At 41.8% G+C, this 26599-nt stretch overlaps 1 protein-coding gene across 1 annotated transcript in view; it reads left to right on the plus strand.

Annotated features, from left to right (window-relative positions):
- The window catches only part of GRID1 (glutamate ionotropic receptor delta type subunit 1), a 731665-nt gene that overhangs the window by 256830 nt on the left and 448236 nt on the right, over positions 1-26599 (plus strand). The gene's annotated exons all lie outside the window — the stretch shown is intronic.

A 26599-nucleotide genomic window follows, 5' to 3' on the forward strand; every position in this document is an offset into this window, starting at 1 on the left:
TACATGGAGGAAGACATGGATCGCTCTCGGCACTTTTGCTGAGTTTGGCTCTGATGTGTGGCATGAGCTGTTCTCTGGACACAAAGGAGCTGGCCCTCCCTATCTGCTTGTCTGCTGCCAGTTAGGGCTGGGCCCTGGGGCCTTGGGATGCTCTGAGCATGGTAATCTTGCCCCTGTCTGGGCCATCTTTGTAGCAGAGACCTGTCCCCTTGGTGGGTACCCCAAGTCCTCACCAAGAAAATGGGTATGAACTATGCCCCACTGAAGTTAAAGGATACAGGGGTGGATGGCCTGTATTGAGCCTTTTCAGGGTGGTTTGGGCACCCCTGCACTTGCTGAGGCCTTGCCCACAGAATGCAGCAGGTTTGCAGGCTTGCATTGGGAATTGGCTGTAGGTGCATCCTAGGCTTTTACTTGGGCTGCTTGGCAGCTTTGTAAGAGGAACAAGCTCTTCCTACACATCAGGAACATTTATACATGAGCACATTTATTCCTTATAAACCAAAAGAGTCATCTTACAGGTGAGGAAGCTGAGGTGTGGGAGTTAAGTAATCTGTACAGAGTTGCACGGATTACCTAACCCCCACGGGTTAAGTTAGGGACCTTCATCCCCCTAATGAGTGGCAGGGTTGGGATTTGAATCCTGGTCCATGTGATTCTAAGCTTGCTCTTGTCATCTCTGTGGTATTGAAAAGAGCCAGGGTGGCAGTTGGATGCTGCCTTACCCGCTGGAATGGGCTCCCACTTACCTCTCAGCAGACTAGTGTATGGCCAGAATAGACCCTGAGGGCCACCCCAGAGAGCATCGGTGCTTATGAGAGAAGTAAGGCAAAGAAGCCATCCCTTTGAGGTTTGGGATGAACAATTTGTGATAAATGTGTAGAGATGGGCTAGGAGTATTGAGGTATGTGCCCAGCATCCCATTGGCAGGGTTTGGCCCAACAGTGCTTAGTAATGATTTTTGCTCTCCCACTGGTGTGGTTGAGGTCAAGGGAGGTGGACAGTGTATCAGGGAGCTGTGCTCTGCTTTGCTAGCCTTATGGTCTAAGGCATATCCTTTCCTAAGAACTATGGCTGGGAAGCAATGTGAGATGCTGTGGAATAAGGAGAGCCTTTACCCCACATCTGGAGAGTTGATACGTGACCAGCAGTGGGAATGTCCTCCTTGCTAATCCTGTCTAGTGTCATCACTCATCCAGATGGGGTCCCAGCTCTGCTCACCCTTTGGAGTCTGGGTGCATGAGCTAGGATGGTGGGCCGTGGATTGGGATGAGGTGGGGTCTCCTTGAGTGGTGAATTGTAACTATAGCCCTAGGGACTGAACTGTGGCTGGTGGGTAGGCAGGAGGCTATGACATCCATCATAGGTTTACCAGGAACTGCTGAGGGGTACAGAATTCCCCACTTGAACCCTGTACAGAATTCAGGGCCAGCTCCAGCCTTTGGCCTCAGAAGGATCCAGGCTGCCATGGGTGGCAGAGTGGTGCTCAACTCTAGCATTGCTTTCTTCCCCTCCAAGCTCCCCAGCAGTGCACTCAGGCTCAGGGGGCTGATGCCCGTGGAGTGTGGCAGGCCTGCTAACCCCTCCTGTTTGCCTTTGACCCTGCTCCCCTGCCCATCCCTAGGCCTTGTATTATGGTTATGAATGGTCCAGGGGAAGTCCCAGCTCCCAACCTTGGGGCCTCTTGGTGGCTCTTCCTGGGCAGCTTCTCCTGGGCTGAGGCACTTTTGTGCTGTTGGAATCATTTTGGGAGGAATTCTGATGTGCACTTCTCCTTAAGAGAGTGATTGGTTCTTTCTCTGACATAAGGCACGTGGTCTGGTGATGCTAAGCAACTGGTTTCTGGAACACCAGTCCTGGCTCTGCCTTTGCTGGATGGCCATGAGCAAACATCTCATCCTCTGTAAGCCTGGATGACCTTATGTGTAAAATGGGCTGAACACCCTCTCTTCAGTTGCTCAGGGCAAAAATCTTAGTGCTGTCTTTGAAGCTTCTTTCCCTCACATTTTGTAATTAGTCCTTCAAAATTCTGTCAGTTTGACCTTCAGGGCATCTGGAATCTGGTTACTCATCACCACACAGTGGTTGCCTCCCTGATCTAAACCAGCATTGTTCAGACAACAATCAATAATTGGCTTTCCTGCTTCTGTCCTTGGCCCACTGTAGCCAGAGCGACCCTGCTAAGATGTCTGCTGATCATGTCATTCCTCTGCCCAGGATCTTCCCATAGCTTCACATCTTGTCAGGGTAACAGTGGGAGTCCCTACCTTGACTTGAGTCAGGTAAACACACTTCCCCATCTGTATGGGATGGTTCCCATTTATACCTCTTGTCCCAGGGGAATAGTCACTCTGAAAATTGTCCTGGTTCAATGTATGTGAATGCATATGGCGGCTTTGTTTATAACAGCCCCAAACTGGAAATAACCCAGCTGGTGAGTGGATAACAAACTGAGTAATGCACCGGAATATTATTATTCAGCATTAAAAAGGAATGACCTACTTGATTACACAGCAATGTGGGATGATTCTCAAAAACATATGCTGAGTGCAAGAAACCAGACTCAAAAGACTTTATTATACTCCATGAGTCTGTTTAATGATGTTGAAAATGGGCAAAAACTATAGGCGCAAAAACTAATCAGTGTTTTCCAGGACCAGGACCAGGGACATCGACTAAGAGGCACGGGGAATTTTGGTGGGTGATGGAACTATTCTATATCTTCATTATGGTGTTAGTTACATGACTATCTAAGTTCATCAAATTGATAGAATTGTATATTAAAAAGAATATATTTTGCTATATGTAAATTATACTTCAATTTTAGAAACACTCTGTTTTAGATGATAAATTATATGGTCAAACTCTAAAGTGTTACTTGACCCAGCCATTCATCATCTCTTTGACCTCATCTATTATCCTCTAGTTCTTGCTGTTCTAGCCTCATGGGCCTCTGTGCTGTGCCTTAAGTATACAAGGTGGGCCCCTGCATGTGATCTCTATCTATATTTGTTCTCCTCTCTGGAACAGTCAACCCCCAGACAGAAAAATAGACCCTTATCTCACTTTCTTAATGTCTTTACTCAAAAGTCCTGCTGTCAGTCACTGATGACCACATAATGCTGTGTAACAAACAACCCCAGATTTTACTGGCACCCAGCATCTTATGCATCCCTGCAGGCTGGCTGGCGTGGCTCAGGTAGGCTAGACTTGGTGGTTTCTGCTTCCACCTGTGGGTCTGCTTCCTGGCATCCCGGCTGGGGCCGAGGATGGAGGATACTCTTTTGGTCATGGCAGAAGCACAAGAAGGCATGTGCCTGCACAAGCATATTTCAGGCTCTTGTTCATGTAACGTTTTTAATAATCAAAACTGTCACTGTCACTTTCCCAGGGAGGCCTTCCCTGGCCAGCCTACTGAAATGTTAACCCCCAGCCAGACTTTTGCTCTCCTTCCTCTCTGTGTTACTGTTTTTCTCACTACTCATGCTGGTATAACTTACTATATATTGTATTTATTTATCTTGTTTATTTTCTGTCTTCCTCATTGGAGTGTAAGTTTCACCAGAGCAGGGACATTTGTCTGTTTTGTTCACTTCTATATCCCTAGCACCTAGAAAAGTGCTGAATAAATATTTGGCTAAATGATTGAATGGGTTATGCTGAGAAATTACTGAGATGATGTATGAGACATGGTCAAAGTACAGCCCTGCATGCAAGAAATGTTCCGTAATTGTGGGTCTTATTAGTCTACGGATGTTGTTGAGAGGCAGAGTGTCAGTTATGCTTGTGACTGCAATAATATGCGTGATACGCCTTTGAAGGAAGATCTGTTTTAATTTTGGCTTCAGAGGAAAGGCACTGAGGCACAGAGAGGCTGGCTGTTTTTCAGAGTTACCTGGTGAGCCAGGGTCTCTTTGATCCGGAGGTCATGCATTTCCCCAATGTCATGCTGTCTCTGTACCTTCCTTCATGCCAATGACCAGGCTCTGGCCTCTCCCTGTACCAGAGTCCCTGTGGAATCAGAATAAGTGATTGGATCAGATCCTAGTTCCTCGGGGATGCAGAAGGTTGGCCCCAAACACCTGCAAGAGCTTCCTGGGAGCCAGGTGCAGTGTGGATACTGGTGGCTGTCCTGTGCCACGTCAAGACACTAGGCCTCGGTGCCCTGAGACCCCAGAGGGGTAGTTCTCTGCAGACTCTGAGGTGGTCAGACCCTGAGGATAAGTGGCCATGCCATTCATTCTGGTTCTAGCTCTGCTAATTAGTGGTCATGTGACCCTGGAAAAACTAACTTACTCATTGGACCTCTGCTTTCTGATCTGTAAAATGGGGATTACAAATTTCATTAGGCCTACAAATAGGACTGTTGTGAAAATCAAACCAGAGTGTCTTTGTGTTGAGTGTTCTGTAGATCTAAAATATAGATTTCATAACCATTAATATTTCAGATGGGCATCAGTGGCTGTCAATAAATAGGAGAGTTGTAGCAGAAGTGTGACAGAGAGCTTAGAGAAACTTAAATATGATATTGATTATTCTTAGTAGGTAAATGTGCAGAGAAAACTGTCAAATAAATCACAAGAGAACATGCAGCTTGTTAAACATATGGAAAGCCACTAAAATCCCAGTTGTAATAAAAGCAGACAGGATGCCATTTTCACCACTCAATTAAAGAATACCCAGTGCTGGCAAGACTTTTGTAAAATGAACACTTGCTTCTGCTTTATATCTGGGGAAGGCTTTCTGGAAGATTATTTAGTAATGAGTATCTGGAACTATAAAATGTTTATATCCTTTGACTGTGATTTCATTTTTAGGAATTTCTCCTATGGAATTATCCTAATTACATAGAAAACTTTCTGCATGATGTAATTCAGAACAGCTGGTGATAATCTAAAGAGCCAATGTTATGGGAATGGTTAAGGAAATTGGCATAGCCAAGTGACGGAGTTTCATACCTGCCCTCATTTTACAAATATTTGCCTAATTGCATGAGATGAACACATAGACTATGAGGAAAAAAATAAGCCACAGGATTATACATACCTTGGGGATCTTTGCATAGAACCAACTCTAGAAGGATTGAATAAAAATATTAATAATGGTTGTGGTAGGGTGCACTGAATATGGGTAATTTGCAATCATCACTTAATACTAAGCATTCACTGTTTTCATATCAGAAGAGTAGTGGAATAACTACATTGACTTTAAGTGGCTATAGGTGGCGACCTGGATAGAGGTGCTGTGGTTGGCACACCAGGGTCAAGAAACTGCTTTTTAATGTGGTATTATCATTAAAATTCATTTTTTTAGAAAACAAAGAGCTGCATTCTGAATATGTCCTGCTGGAAAATAACCACTTGATTGTATTTTCTTCACATGTGAATTTTTTTCACATTTAGTTTCTTATTACTTTCTCTTTTTCTTAAAATGTAACTTGAATCTTTTTGTTCTGCTTTCAAACTGAAGAGACAGTTTTATACACTTCAATCATGATCAATCTCCATGCAATTGGAAGGGAACAAGGTATTGTCTCCCACCTTTTGGAGATAACCATTGTCAAGTTGGAGCCCATTCAAAAGCCAAAGGGAACCCCCAATTTGGAGTGTGGCGAAGAAGAAAACTTTATTCAGTGCAAACAGCTCAATGGTGCTACAGCAAGGCTCTGAGGCTGTACTGGGGCCAGGTCCCTTTTCAGGTAGGCAGCTCCGCTCCTGCGAGATGCCTTGGATGTTTCAGGAGAAACACAGTCTTCAATCTTCCATGAAAAGGAAAAGTGTGCTCCAGAACCAGAAGATAGAGGGGAGCTGGCTTATATGGACAGAGGTCCCTGCCCTGGTCCCTAATTAGTCCAACCTCATGCAAATGAAGACTCTGAATCCTTACAGTTTGATGGGTTCAGAGGCACTGTTCTGTCTGGTCAGAATAAAGCTGCTCTAATTGGTCAAACATGCACAGCTCTGATTAGATGGAGAAAGCCTCAGTCCTATTGGTTGAAATAGGACTCCAGGAATTCCTTTATAAGGGCTGTCTCTGCTGGTAGAAACAGTGCAGGCAGGCATTTTAGTACAGAGGCAGGCAATTCAGTGCAGGCTTCTCCATGAAGTGCAGTTTGTCTGAGAGGCTCCTGTGCAGAAATGGCTGCTAGCCCCTAGCCCCCCACTTTGCCTTTAACAAAAAAATTTGAGCCCAGTTAGTCACCAGGAGCCCTTCTTACTAGGTGTCTTCTTCCTTTTCTTTTACATTCAGGGTTCATATCAACCATAAGAGTTAGTACATATCTGTCTACCTTTCCCAACATATACAGTGTCATGTAATCACACTTTATTCTTTTTGTAAAGGTTGGATCAAAATATGTACCTGTTTGTTTTTCATTTAGCAACATGTCTTGGACATTTTTCTTTGCTCATTAGGTTTTATTAGTGTTTGTGTGTTTTTTTAAATTTTATTTTAATCATTGTTCAAGTACACTTTTCGCCCTTTTACTCCCAATCCAGCCCACCCACACAACCCTCCCTACTTCCCTCCCATCACCACCCTCCCTCTAGTTTTTGTCCATGTGTCCTTTAAATTTGTTCCTGTAAACCCTTCCCATTGTCCCCTGAAATTCCCTCTTTTCTCCCCTGTGGTCACTGTCAGCCTGTCCTCTATTTCAGTGTCTTTGGTTATATTTTGCTTGTTTCTTTGTTTTTTTGTTTAGGTTCCTGTTAAAAGTGAGATCATATGGTATTTGTCTTTCACTGCCTGGCTTGTTTCGCTTAGCATAATGCTTTCCAGCTCCATCCAAGCTGTTGCAAAGGGTAGGAGCTCCTTCTTTCTTTCTGCTGCATAGAATTCCATTGTGTAAATGTACCATAGTTTTTTGATCCATTCATTTACTGATGGGCATCTAGGTTGCTTCCAGCATCTAGCTATTGTAAATTGTGCTGCTATGAACATTGGGATGGATAGGTTCTTTTGGATTGGTGTTTTAGTATTCTTAGGATAAAGTCCCAGCAGTGGAATTGCTGGGTCAAAAGGCAGATCCATTTTTAGTTGTCTGAGGAAGTTCCATACTGCTTCCCATAGTGGTTGTACCAGTCTGCAGTCCCACCAACAGTGCACTAGGGACCCCTTTTCTCCACAACCTCTCCAACACTTGTTGTTTGTTGCTTTGTTTATGATGGCCATTCTGACTGGTGTGAAGTGGTATTTCATTGTGGTTTTAATTTGCATCTCTCTGATAGCTAGCGATATTGAACATCGTTTCATGTGTCTTTGGATTTTCTGCATGTCCTTCTTGGAGAAGTGTCTGTTCAAGTCCTTTGCCCATTTTTAATTGGGTTGCTTGTCTTCTTAGAGTGTAGTCATGTAAGTTCTTTATATATTTTGGAGATGAAACCCTTGTCTGAGGTATCATTGGCAAATATGTTTTCCCATACAGTTGGTTCTCTTTTAATTTTGATACTGTTTTCTTTAGCTGTGCAGAAGCTTTTAATTTTGATGAGGTTCCATGTGTTTATTTTTTCCTTTATGCCCCTTGCTCTAGGGAACATTAAAGTCAGTAAAAAAGTTTCTGCGTGAAATATCTGAGATTTTCCTACCTACGTTCTCCTCTAGGACGTTAACGGTGTCACGTTTTATATTTAAGTCTTTTATCCACCTTGAATTTATTTTTGTATAAGGCGTAAGTTGGTGCTTGAGTTTCATTTTTTTGCACGTGGCTGTCCAGTTCTCCCAACACCATTTGTTGAAGAGGCTATTTTTACTCCATTTTATGTTGCTGCCTCCTTTGTCAAATATTAATTGACCGTAGAGACGTGGGTTTATTTCTGGGCTCTCTGTTCTGTTCCATTGGTCTATGTGCCTGTTTTTATGCCAGTACCAGGCTGTTTTGATCACAGTGGCCTTGTAGTATAGTTTAGTATGTTATTGTGATCCCTCCTACTTTATTATTCTTTCTCAAAATTGCAGCAGCTATTTGGGGTCATTTATGATTCCATATAAATTTTTGAAGTGTTTGTTCTATGTCTGTGAAATACCCCATGGGTACTTTAATAGGAATTGCATTGAATGTGTAAATTGCTTTGGGTAGTATGGACATTTTGATGATATTAATTCTTCCAGTCCATGAACACGGTATATGTTTCCATTTGTTTGTGTCTTCCTTGATTTCTTTCCTGAGTGTTATGTAGTTTTCTGAATACAGGTCTTTTAGCTCTTTGGTTAGGTTTATTCCTAGATATTTTATTTTTCTTTTTGCTATTTCAAATGGGATTTTTTCCTTGATTTCTGCTTCTGCTGTTTCACTGTTGGTGTACAGAAATGCCTTTGATTTCTGGGTATTGACTTTGTATACCTCTGTTTTGCCAAATTCATTTATTAGGTCCAGCAGTTTTTTGGTGGAGTCTATAGGATTTTCTATGTACACTATCATGTCATCTGTAAACAGTGACAGTTTTGTTTCCTCCTTTCCGATTTGGATGCCTTTTATTTCTTTTTCTTGTCTGATTGCTATGGCTAGGGCTTCCAATACTATGTTTAATAGAAGTGGTGAAACTGAAAACCTTGTCTTGTTCCTGATCTTAGTGGAAAAGATTTTAATTTTTGCCCATTGAGTATGATGTTAGCTGTAGGTCTCTCATATATGGCCTTTATTATGTTGAGGAATGCTCCCTCTATTCCCACTTTGCTGAGTGTTTTTATCATAAATGGGTGCTGTACCTTATCAAATGCTTTTTCTGCATCTATTGATATGATTATGTGGTTTTTGTCTTTGCTTTTGTTTATGTGATGTATTACATTTACTGATTTGCGAATATTGTACCATCCCTGCATCCCTGGAATGAATCCCACTTGGTCATGGTGTATGATCTTCTTAATGTATTGTTGGATGCAGTTTGCCAGTATTTTGTTGAGGATTTTACCGTCAATGTTCATCAGTGATATTGGCCTGAAATTTTCTTTCTTTGTTGTGTCTTTATCTGGTTTTGGAATTAGGATGATGTTGGCCTCATAAAAAGAGTTTGGGAGTCTCCCATCTTTTTGGATTTTTTGGAATAGTTTGTAAAGGACAGGGGTTAGCTCTTCCTTAAATGCTTTGTAGAATTCTCCTGTGAAACCATCTGGTCCAGGTCTTTTGTGTGTTGGGAGTTTTTTGATTACTGCTTCAGTTTCATCTGCTGTTATTGGTCTGTTCAGGCTTTCTGCTTCTGTTTCATTGAGTTTTGGAAGATTATATTTTTCTAGAAATTTTTCCATTTCACCTAGGTTTTCAAATCTTGGCATACAGTTCTTCATAGTAGTTTCTTACAATCCTTTGTATCTCTGTGGTATCTGTTGTATTCTCTCCTCTTTCATTTCTGATTGTGTTTATTTGGGTCTTCTCTCTTTTTTTCTTGATGAGTCTGCTTAAAGGCCTGTCGTCTTGGACATTTTTCTATTTCAGTAATATAGAAGTTGTAGACAAATGTCCCCTTTCACACACTGTTGGTGGGAATATAAATTCATATAAATATGTTTGATGGCAGTTTAGTAATATGTGTTATATTAATAATTTAAAATTCTCATATCTGTTGACTCTACTCCTGAGAATGTATCCTCCAGAGATACTCTGTTATGGACAGAATGTTTGTGTCTCCCATCTCCCCCAGTTTATATGTTGAAGTCTGAACCTGAATATGATGGTATTTGGAAGGTAATTAGGTTGAGATGAGGTTATGAGGGTGGAGTCCCCATAATGGGTAGTGTTCTTATAAGAAGAGGAATAGGCTATTGCTCCCTTTCTTTCCCATGTGAAGGTACAGCAAAAATGCAGAGTGTCTCCTCTGCAAATCAGGAAGGGGACTCTCACCGGGAACCAAATCTGCTGCCTCCTTGATCTGAGACTTCCCAGCCTCCAGAATTGTGAGAAATAAATGCTTAGATTTTCTTTAAGCTAGTCAGTTGGTGCTATTTTGTTAATAGCAGCCCGAACTAATTAAGACATACTTCCCACAAGGAGACATCTACTGGAGTGCCAAGAGCGTTCACTTGGCACTCTTATAGCCCACACTAGCACTTTGGTGTCTGGAGAATCAAAACACCTGCTTTGATAGGACAAAGGACATGTGGGTGTGGCAGCACAGGCTTGCTGTGGGCAGCCATGGAAGGCTGCACAGAAGCTTAGCAGGGCTGGGACACTGTTAGCTGTTGAGAGCCCTGGTGTGGTTAAGGTGACTAGGGGACACCCGGGTGCATTGCTTAAATCCAGGCACTGCATTCTTAACAGGGCTTTGCAAATTGGAAGTGAGAAGGAACAGAAATTTTGCTGAGCATCCACTGTGTTATGAGTGCTTTACATTTACCCTGTTTAAGAGCACAAACACTGATGTCAGATGAATCTGGGTTTAGATTCCAGCTGAGCCATTCATCAGTGCTGATGGTAAGTAACATTGGGGAGTTCTTGACCATCCCTGAGCCTCTGCTTCCTTCTCTGATCTTAGAAATGTCTGCTATTAGAGTGGTGGAGTCCACCAAGCACAGTACCTGGCTCATAGTAAGTGATCCATAAAGTTTGGTATTACCATTATTATTATTATTAATGAACACTCATGCCTACTGTGTAATGCAGGCATTATTAGCTCATTTACACATGAGGAAATCGAGCATTTATACAATTTGCCCAAGGCCTTATCACTGCTTTTCTTGTAGCATAGCTGGATTCAGGTACACAATCGTTTTTCTTCAGAACCTTTGCTGTTTGAACCATGCCCAATGGCACTGTCCCCTGCTTAGAGAGGTGGTGAGCTCCTCACTCCTGCATGCAAACAAATTTGACCATTGAATCCTTTTTACCAGAGTGTCTTGTAAACCTAGGGTTCCCTAGAGTGTACCCTGGACAAGAGGCTTGCTTGGCACTTGGCATGTGCAGGCTCTTTGGCTGGGCTGGAAGGTACCTCCCAGAGTGACCCAGCCTCATGGTCATTATCTTGCCAGTGTATTCGTGAGCTAGAGCTTTGCCCTTGGAACTAGGTGATTCTGCCATCATCTCCCTCTCATGGCCTCAGCCTCATGCCTCCTTCCTCTTAAAGCAGTGTGCTGTGATGGGCAGCAAAGGTTGATGGCCACAATGGGATGCTGTGGAACATCTCCTTCACCATCCAGGCACCTTAAAGAAGTTGTCTTTTGTGAGGACAGTCCATCTCCCTTTCATTCTTCCTCCTGTGACATGAGCCATTTAGGCTCAGGAACTGGGTGTCTTGGTTTTGCACTTTGTGGGGCTCCTGCAAGTGGCAATCAGGGATATTGTTTGGCATCCTGGATGCTGGACTTTGCTCTGTTCTCAACTTCTTTTTAAATTAAACATTTTACTGAGACATAATTGTAGATTCCAATGAAGTTTTAAGAATAATGCAGAGATATTACAATGTATTTTTTTCCAGTTTCCCCAAAGGTAACATCTTGTAAAACTAGAGCACAATGTCAAAACCAGGATGTTGGCGCTGATACAGTGAAGTCACAGAATATTCCCATCAGCAGCAGGATCCCACTTCCCTCCTGCCCCCAGCCCTTCTTGACCCCTGGCAACCACTAATGTGTTCTCCATTTCTGTAATTTTGTCATTTCAAGAATGCTATGTAAATGGAATTATACAACATGTAGTCTATGGAATTAACTTGTTTTTCACTGAGCATAATTCTGTGCAGATCCTTCCAGGTTGTTTCATGTATCCATAGTTCATTCCTTTTTACTACTGAGTAGTACTTTATGCTATGATTTCACCACAGTTTAACTTGTCATTCATTAAAAAAACTGGGTTCCCCCTGCACCATCCCCACAGTTTTTGGCTATTACAAATAACACTGCTATAAACGTTCATGTGTAGGTTTTTATGTGATCATGCTTTCACTTCTCTGGAATAGATGCTCAGGAGTGCAATTGTTGGGTCATATGGTAGGTAGTTGCATTTTTTTTTTAAGACTGCCAAACTGTTTTCCAGAATGGCTGTACCATTTTATATCACTGCTAGCAGTGTATGACTGATCTCATTTCTCCTCACCCTCATAAGCATTTGACATTGTCATTGTTTTTTATTTTAGCCATTCTAATAGGTGTTTGGTGGCATATCATTGAGGTTTCTATTTGCATTGCCCCTGTGGCTAATGATGGTAAATATCTTCACATGTGCTTATTTGCCATCTGTATATTCTTTTCAGTGAAGTTTCTCTTCATGTCTTTTGTCCCTTTCTAATTGAATTTTTTTTCTGTCAAGTTTTGCTAATTCTTGATATTCTGGGTAGCAGGTCTTTGTCAGATATGTGTTTTAAAAATATTTTCTCTAAGTCTGCATTTTGTTTTTTCACCCCTTTGTAGTTTGAAAAATCTCTGGATCTTTTGTTGAAAGTTTTTCATTTTGATGAAGTCCAGTTTATCAATTTCTAATGATTTTAAACTTTATGGATCATGTCTTTGGTGTCAAGTATAAGAACTCTTTGTCTAGGTCTACACCCTGAAGACTTTCTCTTATTTTTGTCTAAAAGCTTTATAGTTTTAGGTTTCACATTTAAGTCTGTGATTCATTTGGAGTTAATGTTTGTATAAGGTATGAGACTTAGTTTGAGATTATTTATCTATCTATTTATTTATTGCTTCTGGATGTGCGGTTGGTCCAGCACTGTTAAGGCTATTCTCCCTCCACTGAATTTGCACTTTGCTAAGGATCCATTTGGCATACGTGTGTGGGTCTATTTCTGGGCTCTCTGTCCTTTACCCTTATTCTGTTTGTTTCTCCATCAACACAACATGGTCTTGATTACTGTGGCTATATCTTGTCTTAAAACTGAGTAGACTGATTTTTCCCACTCTTTTGTTTCTTTAAAATTGTTTTAGCTATTCCAGTTTTTTCCTTTTCAAATAAATTTTAGATTAAATTTGTCTATATATTGAGAACTTGCTGGGATTTTGCTAGAAATTACTTGAATGTATATTTCAGTTTGGGTAGTATTGATGTCTGTACTATGTTGATTCTTCCAGTCTATGAACACAATACATCTCATCTCTCCATTTATTTAGATCTTTCCCCTTTAATTTTATTTATCAGCATTTGTAGTTTTCAGCATACAAGTCCTATACATGTTATACTTGTTATTTTAGATTTATACTTAGATATTTATGTTTTGCAATTGTATATGGTGTTGTATTTTAAATGTCAGTGTCTGTATGTTCATTGCTAGTATATAAAAATAATTGATTTTTACATGTGTATCTTTTATTATGTGGCCTTGATGAACTCATTTATGATTTCTAAAAGATTTTTGTAGATTCCTTGTGATTTCCTTTATATCATGTCATCTGCAAATGGGGCCAGTTATATTTTTTCCTTTCCCATTTGTAGGCCTTTTATTTCTTACTTTTATTTGATTGAACTGGCTGAAACCTTTAGTACCATGTTGCACAAGAGTGGTGAGAACAGATATTCTTGCTTTGTTCCTTATCAAATAGGAAATAAATAAAAGAGGAAAGCATTCAGTTGTTTTCACTGTTAAATATGCTAGCAGTAGGTTTATTGATAGATGCTCTTTGTCAAGTTGAAGAAGTCCCTCCCCTCTATATTCTTTTTTTCTGAGAGTTTTTATCATGGACAGACAGTGTAACTTGTGAAATGCCTTTTCTGCATTGATGGATATGATCATGCAAGTTTTTTTCTTTAACCTGTTAATGTGGTGGATTATTACACTGATTGATTTTCAAATACTAAAACATACTTGCATTGCTGGAAAGAGCCCTACTTTGTCATGTTGTAGAGTCTTTTTTGTATATGACTGGGTTCCATTTACTAACACTTTGTTGAGGATTTGTGCATCTATATGCATGATGATATTGGTCTAATGTTTTCTTCTTTTGTAACTGTCTTTGTCTGGTTTGGTGTCAGGATAATATTAGCCTCATAAAGTGATATGGGAAGCATTTTCTCCTCTTTCATGTTTTGGAAGAGGTTGCATAGAATTTGTGTTATTTCATCTTTAAGCATTTGACGGAATTTGTCAGTGAAACCATCTTGGTCTGGAGAATTCTTTTGGGGAAATTTTAAAATTATGAATTCAGTTTTCCTTATAGTTATAAGGCTATTCAAATTATTTAATTCATATTGGGTAAATTGTATGGCTTGTGCTTTTTGATGAATTTGCCTGTCTCAGGTAAGTTGTCAGATTTAGATGTGTGGCGTTGTTCACAGTGCCCTCATCATCCTTCTGATGATTCCAGATCTACAGCGATCTCCCCTGCTTTATTGCTGGTATTGGTAATTGTGTCTTTTTCTTTTTTTGCTGGTCTTGCTAAAAATTTGTCAATTTTATTGATCTTTCAAGGAACTAAGTCTTTTTTTAGTTATCTTTTCTACTTTTTCTGGTTGTTCTGTTTGTTTTCATTGATTTTGAGTTTTATCTTCATGATTTTCTTCCTTCCGCTTGTTTTGGGTTTATTTTGCTCTTCCTTTTCTAGATTGTTTAGGTATGAGCTTAGTTTATTCATTTGAGACTTTTCCTGTTTTCTAATGTGTGCATTTGACATTATAAATTTTCCCCTCAATACTGTTTCAGCCATGTCCCACAAATTTTGATATGTTGTATTTTATTTTCCTTTAGTTAAGTGTATTTTCTTAGTTTTCCTTGAGACTCTTCTTTAACCCATGAACTGTTTTGTAGTGTGTTGTTTGGTTTCCAAGTGTTTAAAGCTTTTACTGTTATTTTTCTGTTATTAATATCTAGTTTGATTTTATTGTGGTCAGAGAATGTACTCTGTAAGATTTCAGTTCTTTGAAATTGTTGACATTTGCTTTATGGCTCAAGATATGGTCTCTCTTGGTCTGTGTTCCCTGAACACTTGAAGGAATGTGTGATCTGCTGCTTTGAGTCGAGTGTTCTATAAAGATGTATCAAAATCTTTTGGTTGATAGTACTGCTTATATACTTCTATATTCTTCCTCATTTTCTGTCTAGTTGTTCTATTAGTTGTTGAGAGAGAGATGTTGAAGTCTTCAATGATAATTACAGATTTTAATATTTAGCCTTTCAGTTCTATCAATTTTTCTATACATATTTTGTATTCTATTGTTTAGTGCATGTGCATTAAGGATACTGTGTCTTCTTTGTGGATTGACCTTTTTATTATTATTGTAATGTCTCTGCCAATTTTCTTTGCTTGGAAGTCACTCTTGCTTTCTTTTGTTTAATGTTTGCATGACATAGCTTTTTCCATTTTTTATTTTTGACCTTCAATTTTTATATAGGAATGATGTTTCTACAACAAACCTGTTTGTTATGGACAGCATACTTGCTAATGGTTTTTAATGTACTGTGCTAATCTCTTCTAGTTGTGTTTAGACTATTTACATGGTGTCATTTTGATATGTTAGAGCTTTAGTCTGCCATACTATTTTTTGTTTTCTGTTGATTTTGGTTTTTGCTTCTCTGTTTCTTTTTTCCTGTCTCCTTCTGCATTACTTGGACATTTTTTAGAATTCAGTTTTGATTAATCTATAGAGGTTTTAAGTGAATCTTTTCACCTAGCACTTGAAGTGGTTGCTGTAAGTATGGCTCTCTCACTTCACACACACACACACACACACACACACACACACAAAATCTAGTCACAACCTAATGTTGGCATTTTACCAGTTCAAGTGAAGTATAGAAACCTTACCTCCCTTTATTTTTTACACTTCCCATTAGTAATATATAATTGTCTTATCTTACATATTTACTCTACATACATTTACAACCACATCAGACAGTGTTATAATTTCCTTCCAGTTTCAACCGTAATTTAGAAAGCTTAACAGGAGAAGGAAAGTATATTGTACTTAGGCATATTTTTGCCTACTGTATTCTTTTCACTTTTGTAATATTCTAAAGTACTATTATATCATTTTCTTTCTGTTCAGAGAACTTCCTTGCACTATTTGGCCAGGTTTGCTGGGAACAAAGTCTCCCAGAGGCTTGTCATGTGAAAATATTTTTGTTTTCCCATCATTTCTGAAGGATCTTTTTACTGGACATAGGATTCCGGATGGCAGGTCTTTTCTTTCAGCACTTGTAAAATAAAATGTGTCACTTCCTCATGGCATCTATGGTTCTGATGAGAAACCTACTGTTACTCAAATTGTTTTTCCCCCATAGGTAAGGTGCTGTTATCTCTTGCTGTCTCAAATAATTTTTTCTGTGTCTTTAGTTTTCCTAAGCTTGACCATGATGTGTTTTGATATGGATTGGGGAGCTTTGCCTGTCTGGGGTTCACTCAGCTTTCAAAATCTATAGATTTATGTCTTTTACTCAGTTTGAGTTTTCAGCCATTATATCTTCAAGTACTTTTTTATGAGTCCCACTCTCTTTCTCCTCACTTTTCATGACTCTGATGACATGAATGTTAAATCTTTCTTTAAAAAAAAAGTCCCTCAAATCCTGAGACTATGTTCATGTTTTTCCAGCCTATTTTACCTTTGTTGTTAGAGTGGGTGATTTATATTGTTACCTCTGCTGTTGAGAACACTGAGCTTTTTTTATTTTTATATTTTCAGTTATTGTATTGTTCAGTTCTAAAATTTTCATTTGTTTTTTTTCTTTACAAGCTTATATTTCTTTCTGAGACTTTCTGTTTTTTTTCATTTGTTTCAAGTGTATTCACAGTTTCCCATTGGACCATTTTTATGATGGCTGCTTTAAAATCTTTGCCAGATTGTTCTTAGCATTTTCATCATCTCCTTGCTGGAATCTATTGCTTGTTTTCTTTTTTTTTTTGTTTTTAATATTCATTTTGAGTTCTTTCTGGTTCTTGGTATGAATAGTGATTTCATTTGAATCCTGGACATTTTTAGGGATTTTGTTATGAGGCTCTGGGTCTTGCTTAAATCTTCTGTTTTTTTTTGCTGATTTCTTCTGACTCCACTGGAAGGAGGGGGCTGCTGTCTGATTACTACCAAATGAAGAGTAAAGTCCAAGTTCTCCTCTTGGCCTCTGTTGGGAGGTGGTTTCAGGATGTTACTGCGGGTCATATGTGAGAGTTCTGCCTCCATACTAAGGCCTTATGGATCCCTCCCTGGCTGGAAGAAGTAGGGGTGCCTGTTACTACTCCCCATGTGCACTGATAGCCTGAGGGAGTTGACCTCTCTATCTTTGGGTGGTAATGAAAGTCCTGACTCTCCACTGAGCTTTGCTTCCTCTGGTATTGTTCAGGTGGGAAAAAGGGAACCTGTCACAGTCTGGTGAAAGTGGAAGTCTAGCATCCACACACGCTTTTGCTGTGGTGGGTAAATGTGGGGTGATGCTTTGTTCTGGAGTATTTGGCTGGAATAGGGTGGTTATTGCCTGAAAGTTTTCTGTCTTGTTAGGCTACCCTCTTAATGGACCTTTGGTTAGAGAGAACGGGCTCTTTTATTTTTATTTTTGCCTGTTTCTGTTGATGTTTTTGGGTTGTCAGCTCTTTAGCTCCAAGTCTGGAATATATGAAGCAAAAAGAAAACCTGGGGACCTCATTACCATGTACTTTAGGTTCCAGGGTCCCTTGCCAGTGGTCTGGCTTCTCTCTGCTCTTTAGGCTTTCCTTATGTTTGTCTTCTGTATAATGTTTGGGATTTTGAATTGTGAATTGTGTTTAGTGGGAAGAATAGGGAAAAAATATGTTTCATTTCCCTGGAAGCAGAAGGCTGCACTCTGGCCAGCCCTGAAATATTAAAGCCCCTTTTTTTGTTGAGCCCAAGTTTCTCCTGGAGATCCCATATTTGTCTTTGAGGAGCAGAGTCACTGCCTCAGAGCTAGAATTCCAGTGCTATCTGACTCTAAGAAAGTGTTTAAGGACTCTCAAGTGAAGGATATTTATTTAGTTCTGAATTAACAGTTGTGATCTGCCTCTTTTTTTTTTTTTTATTTGCCTTCTGTCCCACTGTTGTCTTTTAATTAAACAATTTCTTTACAGGGTGTTCTTTAATAATTATGAATTATTAAAGATGTAAGCTTTCCTTTATCAAACCATGAGCTGTGTAATTGCTTAGACTTTATGTTTTGCTCTAGGGAAATTTAAGAATTGCAGGAGAGAAGGTGCTTCATCAATTGGTTGAGCAAGATTATGCCTTTAATGGACCCAAAACTACGGAAGCATTTGTGGGGCTGAAACAGTCCTCAGTTGTTGGTGAGGACAGAGGCAGCCAGTGTTGGGGACTCTGCAGGCAGTTCCTCCTTCTGCACTGACTGCAGGACGTGACCTGCATGAGCAGATGGAAGGCCAGGGAGTGGAAAGACTACCCTCTGCAGGAGCCAGAATGGGAGCTGGTAACTGCAAGCCAACCTGAGCACACCCTTGAGAACTTGGGCTGCCTTTTCAGGGTCGGGTGTCAGCAGTCCAGGGGGTGCTAGAGGACAGGTATGAGTGGAGAAATGAGGTTGTCTCCCTTGTGCTATCTGGGCTGGGTGCTCATCACTGTGATGCTAAGAGGCCATCTGAACGGGGAGGCAGGAGAAGGGTGCATCCTAAGCTCACCTGCTGTTAATTTAACAAATTAGTTAGTTGTGTTTCTCAGACAGCTAGTAAGTGGCCAATGATGGAAATAAAGAACCCACTCTCTTGTCAGGAGTTCATAGTCTGGAGGAGGAGGCAGGAAATACACAGATACACACACTTAAGTCTACATGTAGATTCACAGCCGTAAAGAGTCTCAACAACATATCACGCAATGCACAGATACTCCCAGACATACACACAAGACTTCATCCACCTAGAAACACACACTATTTTCCCATACAGAGTTGACGTAGCAGGCAGGATGGAGAGGCTCAGATGGGAATTGTGTAGAGCCATTGAAGAGACATCGGCAGCTGTGTTGGTTCCAGGCTCCATGCCGTTCGTATAAGTACATTCATTTTTTAACCCTAAACTATTGCTAATCTAGTTTCTATAGTCTTGGGTACACTCATTTCTCTTGTCATACCCATGTAGAAAAGCAGAGGAACTTGAAAAATGATAGCTCACATATATATAGATAGCTCTTCAGCTTGCAATTGGTTCAGGTAACTTTTACTGAAGCTCAGTTGAAGGTCCTGTGAAATGTGCTGGGCATAAACATGTGAAAGAGGTGAGGTCCCTCTCTTCCTATAGCTCCTGAACCTGTGGGATGGAGCCATCCAGACCCAGGGTACTGGCCAGCACACCTGCAATGCACACACTGATGCAGGCCACACCTGTGCACACACACACATATACACACACTGTTTCATTTTCTTATGATCCCTGTGGGTTCTCCTGGACCCTCGGACAGAATTTGAACCCCAGGCTTGTCACTGCCTAGCTGTGTGACTGGCAGTCATTCTCCCGGGGCTCACTTTCCCATCTGTAAAGTAGGGATAGTAATTCCTATCTCAAAGCAATTTTCTGATAGATCCGATGAGACTATAGGTGCAAAAGTGCTTGGCAGATAATATTCACTGGTTTAGTTAGTCCAACTATGACTCCTGTGTGCCCAGTGCTGAATTGGGTGCTAGGCCAAACATGACAGGTAAGACCCAGCCCTCATGGAACTACATGGTAGTGGGAGAGAGATGGCAAATTAATAAGCAAATAAACAGAGACAACATAAGTGAGGTAGATGATTGTGGAGAGTGGCGAGCTCTGTGGAGGGAAGGTGCAGGGGATGTGTGAGAGAATAGCAGGGTGGTCAGAGAGTGCCTCTTTGGGGTGAGGCCTGGAGGGTGAGCATGAGCCAGCCCTGGGATTGTTGAGCCAGCACTCCTGGTGGAGGGGACAAGTGTAGAGGCTGGGGGCCTCTGAAGGGCTTGGCAAACTGAGGAACAGAAAGAAGCCCAGTGGGGTTGGGGTATGGAGAGCTGGAGAGTCAGGGTGTAGTGCCCAATGCAGGATGGTTCTGGTGGCTGTGGGGTGAGCCTGGGTTCTGCTGGCAGGACATGACACAGTGCCATGAGCATCAGGACATGTCTAGTCCCTCAGCCTGTGCCTGGCCTAGTGCCACAAGTAGGTGATCAGCAAGATGTGTGGGGCTCACATCTTCTCTTTCTGCAAGCCTTGTGTACCCATGGGGCCCACAGGAACATGGAGACTTCCAGGTGGAAGTGACAGTACCCAGTTGCGCTCTGGCCCTCCTGGGTGGCCAGGCAATGAAGGAACCATGAGAGGTTCCTTATGGTTCTCCATTTGTTCTATGGGAGGATTCATCTCTTTTGGCTTTGTCTTCCAGGAGTGGTCAGGGGATTGCCTTCAGCTCCTGGGGAGTATAGCTCTTGTGGGCTGCAGTGGGGTGGGGCGTATCCTCACACTGGCCCAGCCATCCTCCCCCCACCTTGACATGACTTTACTCTTGGTTCCAGTGTTTTCTCACACTTGCCTGCATCTGCCAGTCCTATTGTAATGTCTTGTCCTTGCATGTCACCTGTGTCATACTGTCCTTCTTGGGGCTGGTGTGGCAGGGCCTGTGGAATGGCCAAAGCAAGGCAGAACCTGTGTGGGCTGGTGGATGTGGGTGCATCCCCAAAGCCCAGGAAGTCAAACCAAGGACTTGGAAGGCTTGTTGACTCTCCAGATTACCACCCCACTGTCCCTGAAGGGTGTTCCTGCTCACTCCAAGAGCAGTTGTTTCTATCCTTCCAACTCTGTTTTCCTCAGAAGCAGTGAGAGAGGCTTATCACAGTGCTTTGTGCAGAAACACTGTCCCCTGGATGGAGACTCCTCTTCATATTTATTTCTTTATTTATTTTGGAAATTGGGGTAATATATGCATAATCTAAAATTTATGTTTTAACCATTTTAAGTATGTAGTTCAGTGGCATTAAGTACATTCACACATTGCTATGCAACTGTCATCACTGTCCATCTCCAGAACTCTTTCATTACCTCAAGCTGTAGCTATGTTTCCATTGAACAACTTCCCATTTCCCACTTCCCTTGCTGCTGGCAGCCAATGTTCCACTTTCTCTCTCTATGAATCTGACTACTCTAGGTACCTCATATCAGTGGAATCATATAATATTTGCTTTTTCTTGTTTTCCCTTTTAAAAAGGATTTTATTTACTTTTAGAGAGGGGAAGGGAAGGAGAAAAAGAGGGAAGAAAACATTAGTGTGTGGTTGCCTCTTGCACACCCCCAAGTGGGGACCTGGCCTGCAACCCAGGCATGTGCCCTGACTGGGAATCGAACTGGCGACTGTTGGTTCACAGTCTGGCACTCAATCCATTGAGCCACATGAGCCAGGGCTGCTTTTTCTTTTTTGTGACTGCCTTCTTTTACTTAGTATTATGTCCTTAAGGTTCATCCATGTTGTAGCATGTGTTAGAATTTTCCTCATTTTTAAAGCTGAATACTATTCCTTTGCATGAGTATACCATATTTTGTGTATCTCTTCATCTATTGATGGAAATATGAGTTGCTTTTACCTTTTGGCTATTGTGAGTAATGCTGCTATAAACATAATTCCTTTTAAATAGCACCCATATGTGGAATTGCTGGGTCATATGATAATTCATTTTTAATTTTTTAAAATATATTTTATTGATTATGCTATTACAGTTGTCCCATTTCCCCCTTCACTCCTCTCCACCCTGTACACCCTCTCCCACCCATACCCCCCCTTTAGCCATGTCCCTGTGTCATAAGTTCTTTAGCTTCTACATTTGCCACACTATTCTTGCCCTCTCCCTGTCTATTTTCTACCTATCATCTATGCTACTTATTCTCTGTACCTTTTCCCCCTCTCTCCTCCTCCCACTCCCCTGTTGCTAACCCTCCATGTGATCTCCATTTCTGTGGTTCCATTCCTGTTCTAGTTGTTTGCTTAGTTCCTTTTGGTTTTGCTTTAGGTGTGGTTGTTAATAATTGTGAGTTTGCTGTCATTTTACTGTTCATATTTTTATCTTCTTTTTCTTAGATAAGTCCCTTTAACATTTCATAAAATAAGGGCTTGGTGATGATGAACTCCTTTAACTTGACTTTATCTGAGAAGCACTTTATCTGCCCTTCCATTCTAAATGAAAGCTTTGCTGGATAGAGTAGCCTGGGATATATGTCGTTGTCTTTCATGACTTGGAATACTTCTTTCCAGCCCCTTCTTGCCTGTAAGATCTCTTTTGAGAAATCAGTTGACAGTCTGATGGGAACTCCTTTGTAGTTTACTGTCCCCTTATCTCCTGCTGCTTCTAGAATTCTCTCCTTCATTTTTACCTTGACTAATGTAATTATGATGTGCCTTGGTGTGTTTCTTCTTGCGTCCAACTTCTTTGGGACTCTCTGAGCTTTTGGATTTCCTGGAAGTCTATTTCCTTTGCCAGAATGGGGAAGTTCTCCTTTATTATTTGTTCAAATATGTTTTCAATCTGTTGCTTTTCCTCTTCCCCTTCTGATACCCCTATAATTCAGATGTTGGAATGTTTAAAGATGTCCTGGAGGTTCCTAAGCTTCTCCTCATTTTTTTGAATTCTTATTTCTCCATTCTTTCCTGTTTGGTTGTTTTTTTCTTCCTTCTGGTCCACTCTATTGTTTTGAGTTCCAGTTTCCTTCCCATCACTATTGGTTCCCGGTGCATTTTCCTTCATTTCTTTTAGGGTAACCTGCATTTGTTCATGTAATTTGTGACCAAAATCAACCAATTCTGTGGCTTCCTGATCACCAGTGTTTTGAACTGTGCATCTGATAAATTGGCTATCTCTTCTTCGCTTAAAATGATGAGTCCTGGGGCATTGATCTGTTCTTCTGTTTGAGACATGTCTCTCTCTCTCTCTCTTTTTTTTTTTTTTGGTCTGGTCGCTCCTGTTATAGTGAGGGGCAGAGCCTTAGGTGTTCACCAGGGCTGGGCACCCCAGTCGCTAGATTGTGATGTTGTATGTGGGGGCGGGGGCGGGGGGTGGGAGGGAACAATGGCAGTAGCTCCGTTCTCTGTGGAACCTCAGTCCCTTCCCTGGGATCCTGGGTTGCGCGCTCTGCCTTGCTCCACAATTGCTGCCTCACTGCGTCTGCGAGCTGCCGCTTGCATACTCAGGGACCACCCACTGTGATCTTGCACGCCCCAGATGCCTTACATGCTCCCAGTTGCCTTTTGGGCCCAGTTCTCCCCGTTCTCTGAATGCCACAACCCACACCTGGCTGCTCCTCTCCGCCCCTCCTACCGGTCTGGATGAACGGGTCTATTTCAATTTCTTGGCTGTCCGACTTCCATTCAGATAAATTCTTTGTCAGTTCTGGTGTTATTCTGCCTCTAAATTGTTGTTGTTCTAATCTTGGTTGTGCGCGGAGGTACGGTGCATCCACCTATGTCTCCATCTTGCCGGAAGTCCCATTTTTAATTTTTTGAGGGACTACTGTACTGTGTGACTACACACTTTTGCATTCCCACTAATAATGCATAAGGGTTCCAACTTATATGTATCCTAGCAAACACTTTCTGTTTTTTTCTTTTTCTTCTTTAAATTGACTTGAGAGGGCATGGAGAAAGAGAGAGGCAGAGAGAAACATCAACTTGTTACACTTATTTTATGCATTCCTGGTTCTTCTTGTATGTTCCCTGACCAAGTATCAAACTCATATCCTTGGCATATTGGGATGATGCTCTAATTGACTGAGCTACCCGACCAGGGCTATTTTTTTTTTCCTTTCAAAATTAATAGTAGCCAATCTAGCGAGTGTGAGGCCTTTTCATTTTTTAAAACAAAGGCCAGCCATCACCTCTTCTGGGAAGTCTTCCCTGGTGCTTCCAGTCTGGCCAGGCACCTGGCCTCTGTGCTCTCTCAGGCCCCTTGCTTCCTGCGATTACATTTGGGTGTATGCAGCTTCTCCCTGGCCTGTGAGCATGTGGAGGGAACATGCTATGAATATGCAGTGCTTGTCCCCCTGTTCATGCTAGGGTCTGACCCACAGGGGGCTCTCAGGACATCTTTGTGGAATGAATGCATAACACTCAGATTTAGGATCATCTCCAGGGACTGCAGACTCAGAAAAAGAGCCTGGTCCCTCACCCTGGGGCTGCTGGTCAGTCCTAGGACATCAGAGGAGCTTTTTGTGGACACTGACACAGCCCTAGAAAGCAGCTGAATATTGCCACAGGGTCTCACAGCTAAAAATACTGAACACAACTTTGTGAATTGGAGTTTGGCCTGCTTGGGAGTGCGGTATTCAGGTAGACAACTGCACGGGAGGTGTGTGCTGAGTGGAGGTGTTTGGCAGTGTTGGCCAGAGTGACCTGATTCCCAAAGCTGATGGTGGTAGATTTATCATTCTTCTTTCCAGTGATGAAGATAATAACACAACTTACATTCTTTGTGATTTACTGGCAGCCCCTTTATTTCTCAGAATGGCCAAGAGACCTGGATCTGAATGTTAGAGGGTCTTTTACTATGAGTTGCAGCTGTCCTCATCCTCTGGGGAATGTTGGCTTCTGAAATGAGATTAAGGAGCAGACTTCTTTGCAGAAATTGCCCCCTTGCATTGAGAAAGGGGATTAACTGGCCATAATTGAGTGCCTACTGCATGTCAGCACCGTGCAAACCCTCAATACACTTTCCCTCGCTGGCCTCCCACAGCGCCTGAGGTACAGAGCTCCACATAGGGCTTACAAAGGTACACTGACAGTGTGGGGCCCCTGTAGCTGGCAGGCTCAGGGCTGAGCCCTACTGAAGCCCCTGGTGCCCTTCTCAGAGTCAGGAGCACCCAGCAAATGATGCTTTAGAAAGGGCTCTGCATGAAATAATACTGTTCAAGGGAAGAAGAAAATGCTGCTTTAAATTCCAAGTTCAGCTGGAAGTTGGGCCAGGTGGCATGTCGTCCACTTATATTCACTCATTTCCCTCAGTCGTTCTCAGATTTTCTAGAACCCCCAGGATGTGCCTAGCTTTATGTCGGCTGTGGTGATAAGATGAATAATGTGACCTCTTCCATCCTCCAGAAGCTCCTGGTCTAGTGGAGCAGAAAGGCAGGTGAGCCCTTCTGCCCTTCACCATCATAAACGCTGGGATAGAAACAGGAGCCAAGAACTGCAAGAGCACAGATTTCTTCTGTGAACTTTACCTGGGCCTGCAGAGGAGGGAACACAAGATCTGGAGGGATGAAAGCAAAGAAAGAGGGCAGGTCAATGTGTGCGAGGTCACAGTGGCATGCTTTGCTGTGGGAACTCTGCATGGCGGGAGCAGTGGGTGTGGGGGGGGATGGGGAGAGGAGGCTGGAGAGCCAGGCTGGGCTAGGGTGGCTGGAGGTTTCCTTGTGTGTTGTGTGAAGAAGCCTGGTATTTATCCTGTAGGCAACTGAGCCCTGACAGAGATTGCAAAGCCAGGAAGTGACCCTCTTAGCTGAGTTTTCTTTGAAGCTCCCTGTGGCACTAATGTTGAGGATGTACTGCAGTCTGGGGGCCACTGAGTGGCTGTTACCATGGTCCAGGTGAGAGATGATGAAGATAGGGCAAAGAGAACATCTGAAGAAGCTTGCTTGCCTAGAACAGCCTGATCCTGGTTAAATCCCCTTCCTTTGCACTCAGTGTCTGCAGCTGCACCTGGGCAGTCAGAAGTAGTTGAAGAAAAACCCACAACCAGGCTGCAGCTGGTCTCTCTGTGACCTGGCTGCCCACCTAAAATAGGCCCTTGGTGCCACCCAGGGATCCTACCACCTTCCTTAGGCCATTCATTTTTCCACTCTCCTAGATGAATATTTCACATGTTTCCTGTCCTTATTTCTCCAAAATGTACTTACTCTTTACTTCTTTTTTGCTTTTTAAAAAGTTAATAGATGTTACTTCTTTTGAGCAGTTTTATGTTTACAGAAAAATTAAGTAGAAAGTACAGAATTCCATATATCCCCCTCACTCTCCTTCCTAACTTCCCCTATTAATATCTTACATTAGTGGGGTATGTATGGTACAAATAATCAACCAGTATTGATATATTATTATTAACTAAAGTCCATAGCTAAAATTAGGGTTCACTCCTGGTGTTGTAATTCCGTGGAGTTGAACAAATGTATAATGACATGTATTTACTATTATAGTGTCATACAGAATAGTTTTACTGCCCTAAAAATTCCCTGTGTTCCACTTAGTCCTTCCTTCCTCTCCCCTAACCCCTGATAATCACTGATCTTTTTACTGTCTTCATAGCTTGCTTTTTCCAGAATGTCATATAGTTGGAATCCTTTTTAGATTGGCTTCTTTCACTTAGCAATATACATTTAAAGTTCCAACATGAGTTTTTATGGTTTAGTAGCTCATTTATTTCTAGCACTGAATAATATTTCACTGTCTAGATGTACCATAGCTTATTTATCCATTCACCTATTGAAAGGCATCTTGGTTGCTTCCAAGTTTTGGTAATTGTGAATAAAGCTGTGGTAAACACAGTGACCTTGCTTCTAAAATCACCGAGAAGACAGGAGCTTTGGTGACAGGGGGCAGGACAGAGGTATCTGTGCACCTGCTGCCACACACACAGGCTTCCATCATTGGTACCCATGAGCTTTGGCCTCTATCCTGATGCTGTGTGTGACCACTGCAGGCTCTTAGAAAGGAAGCTGTCTCCTTGGATGCGGGAATCCATTTCCAAGGATATGATAGATTCTGTTAACTACTCAAGGCTGGAACTCTTGCATTGTTAATGTCTCTTTTTTGAATGGA

The sequence above is a fragment of the Phyllostomus discolor genome, chromosome 5, assembly GCF_004126475.2.
Source record: "Phyllostomus discolor isolate MPI-MPIP mPhyDis1 chromosome 5, mPhyDis1.pri.v3, whole genome shotgun sequence".
Classification (NCBI taxonomy): domain Eukaryota; kingdom Metazoa; phylum Chordata; class Mammalia; order Chiroptera; family Phyllostomidae; genus Phyllostomus; species Phyllostomus discolor.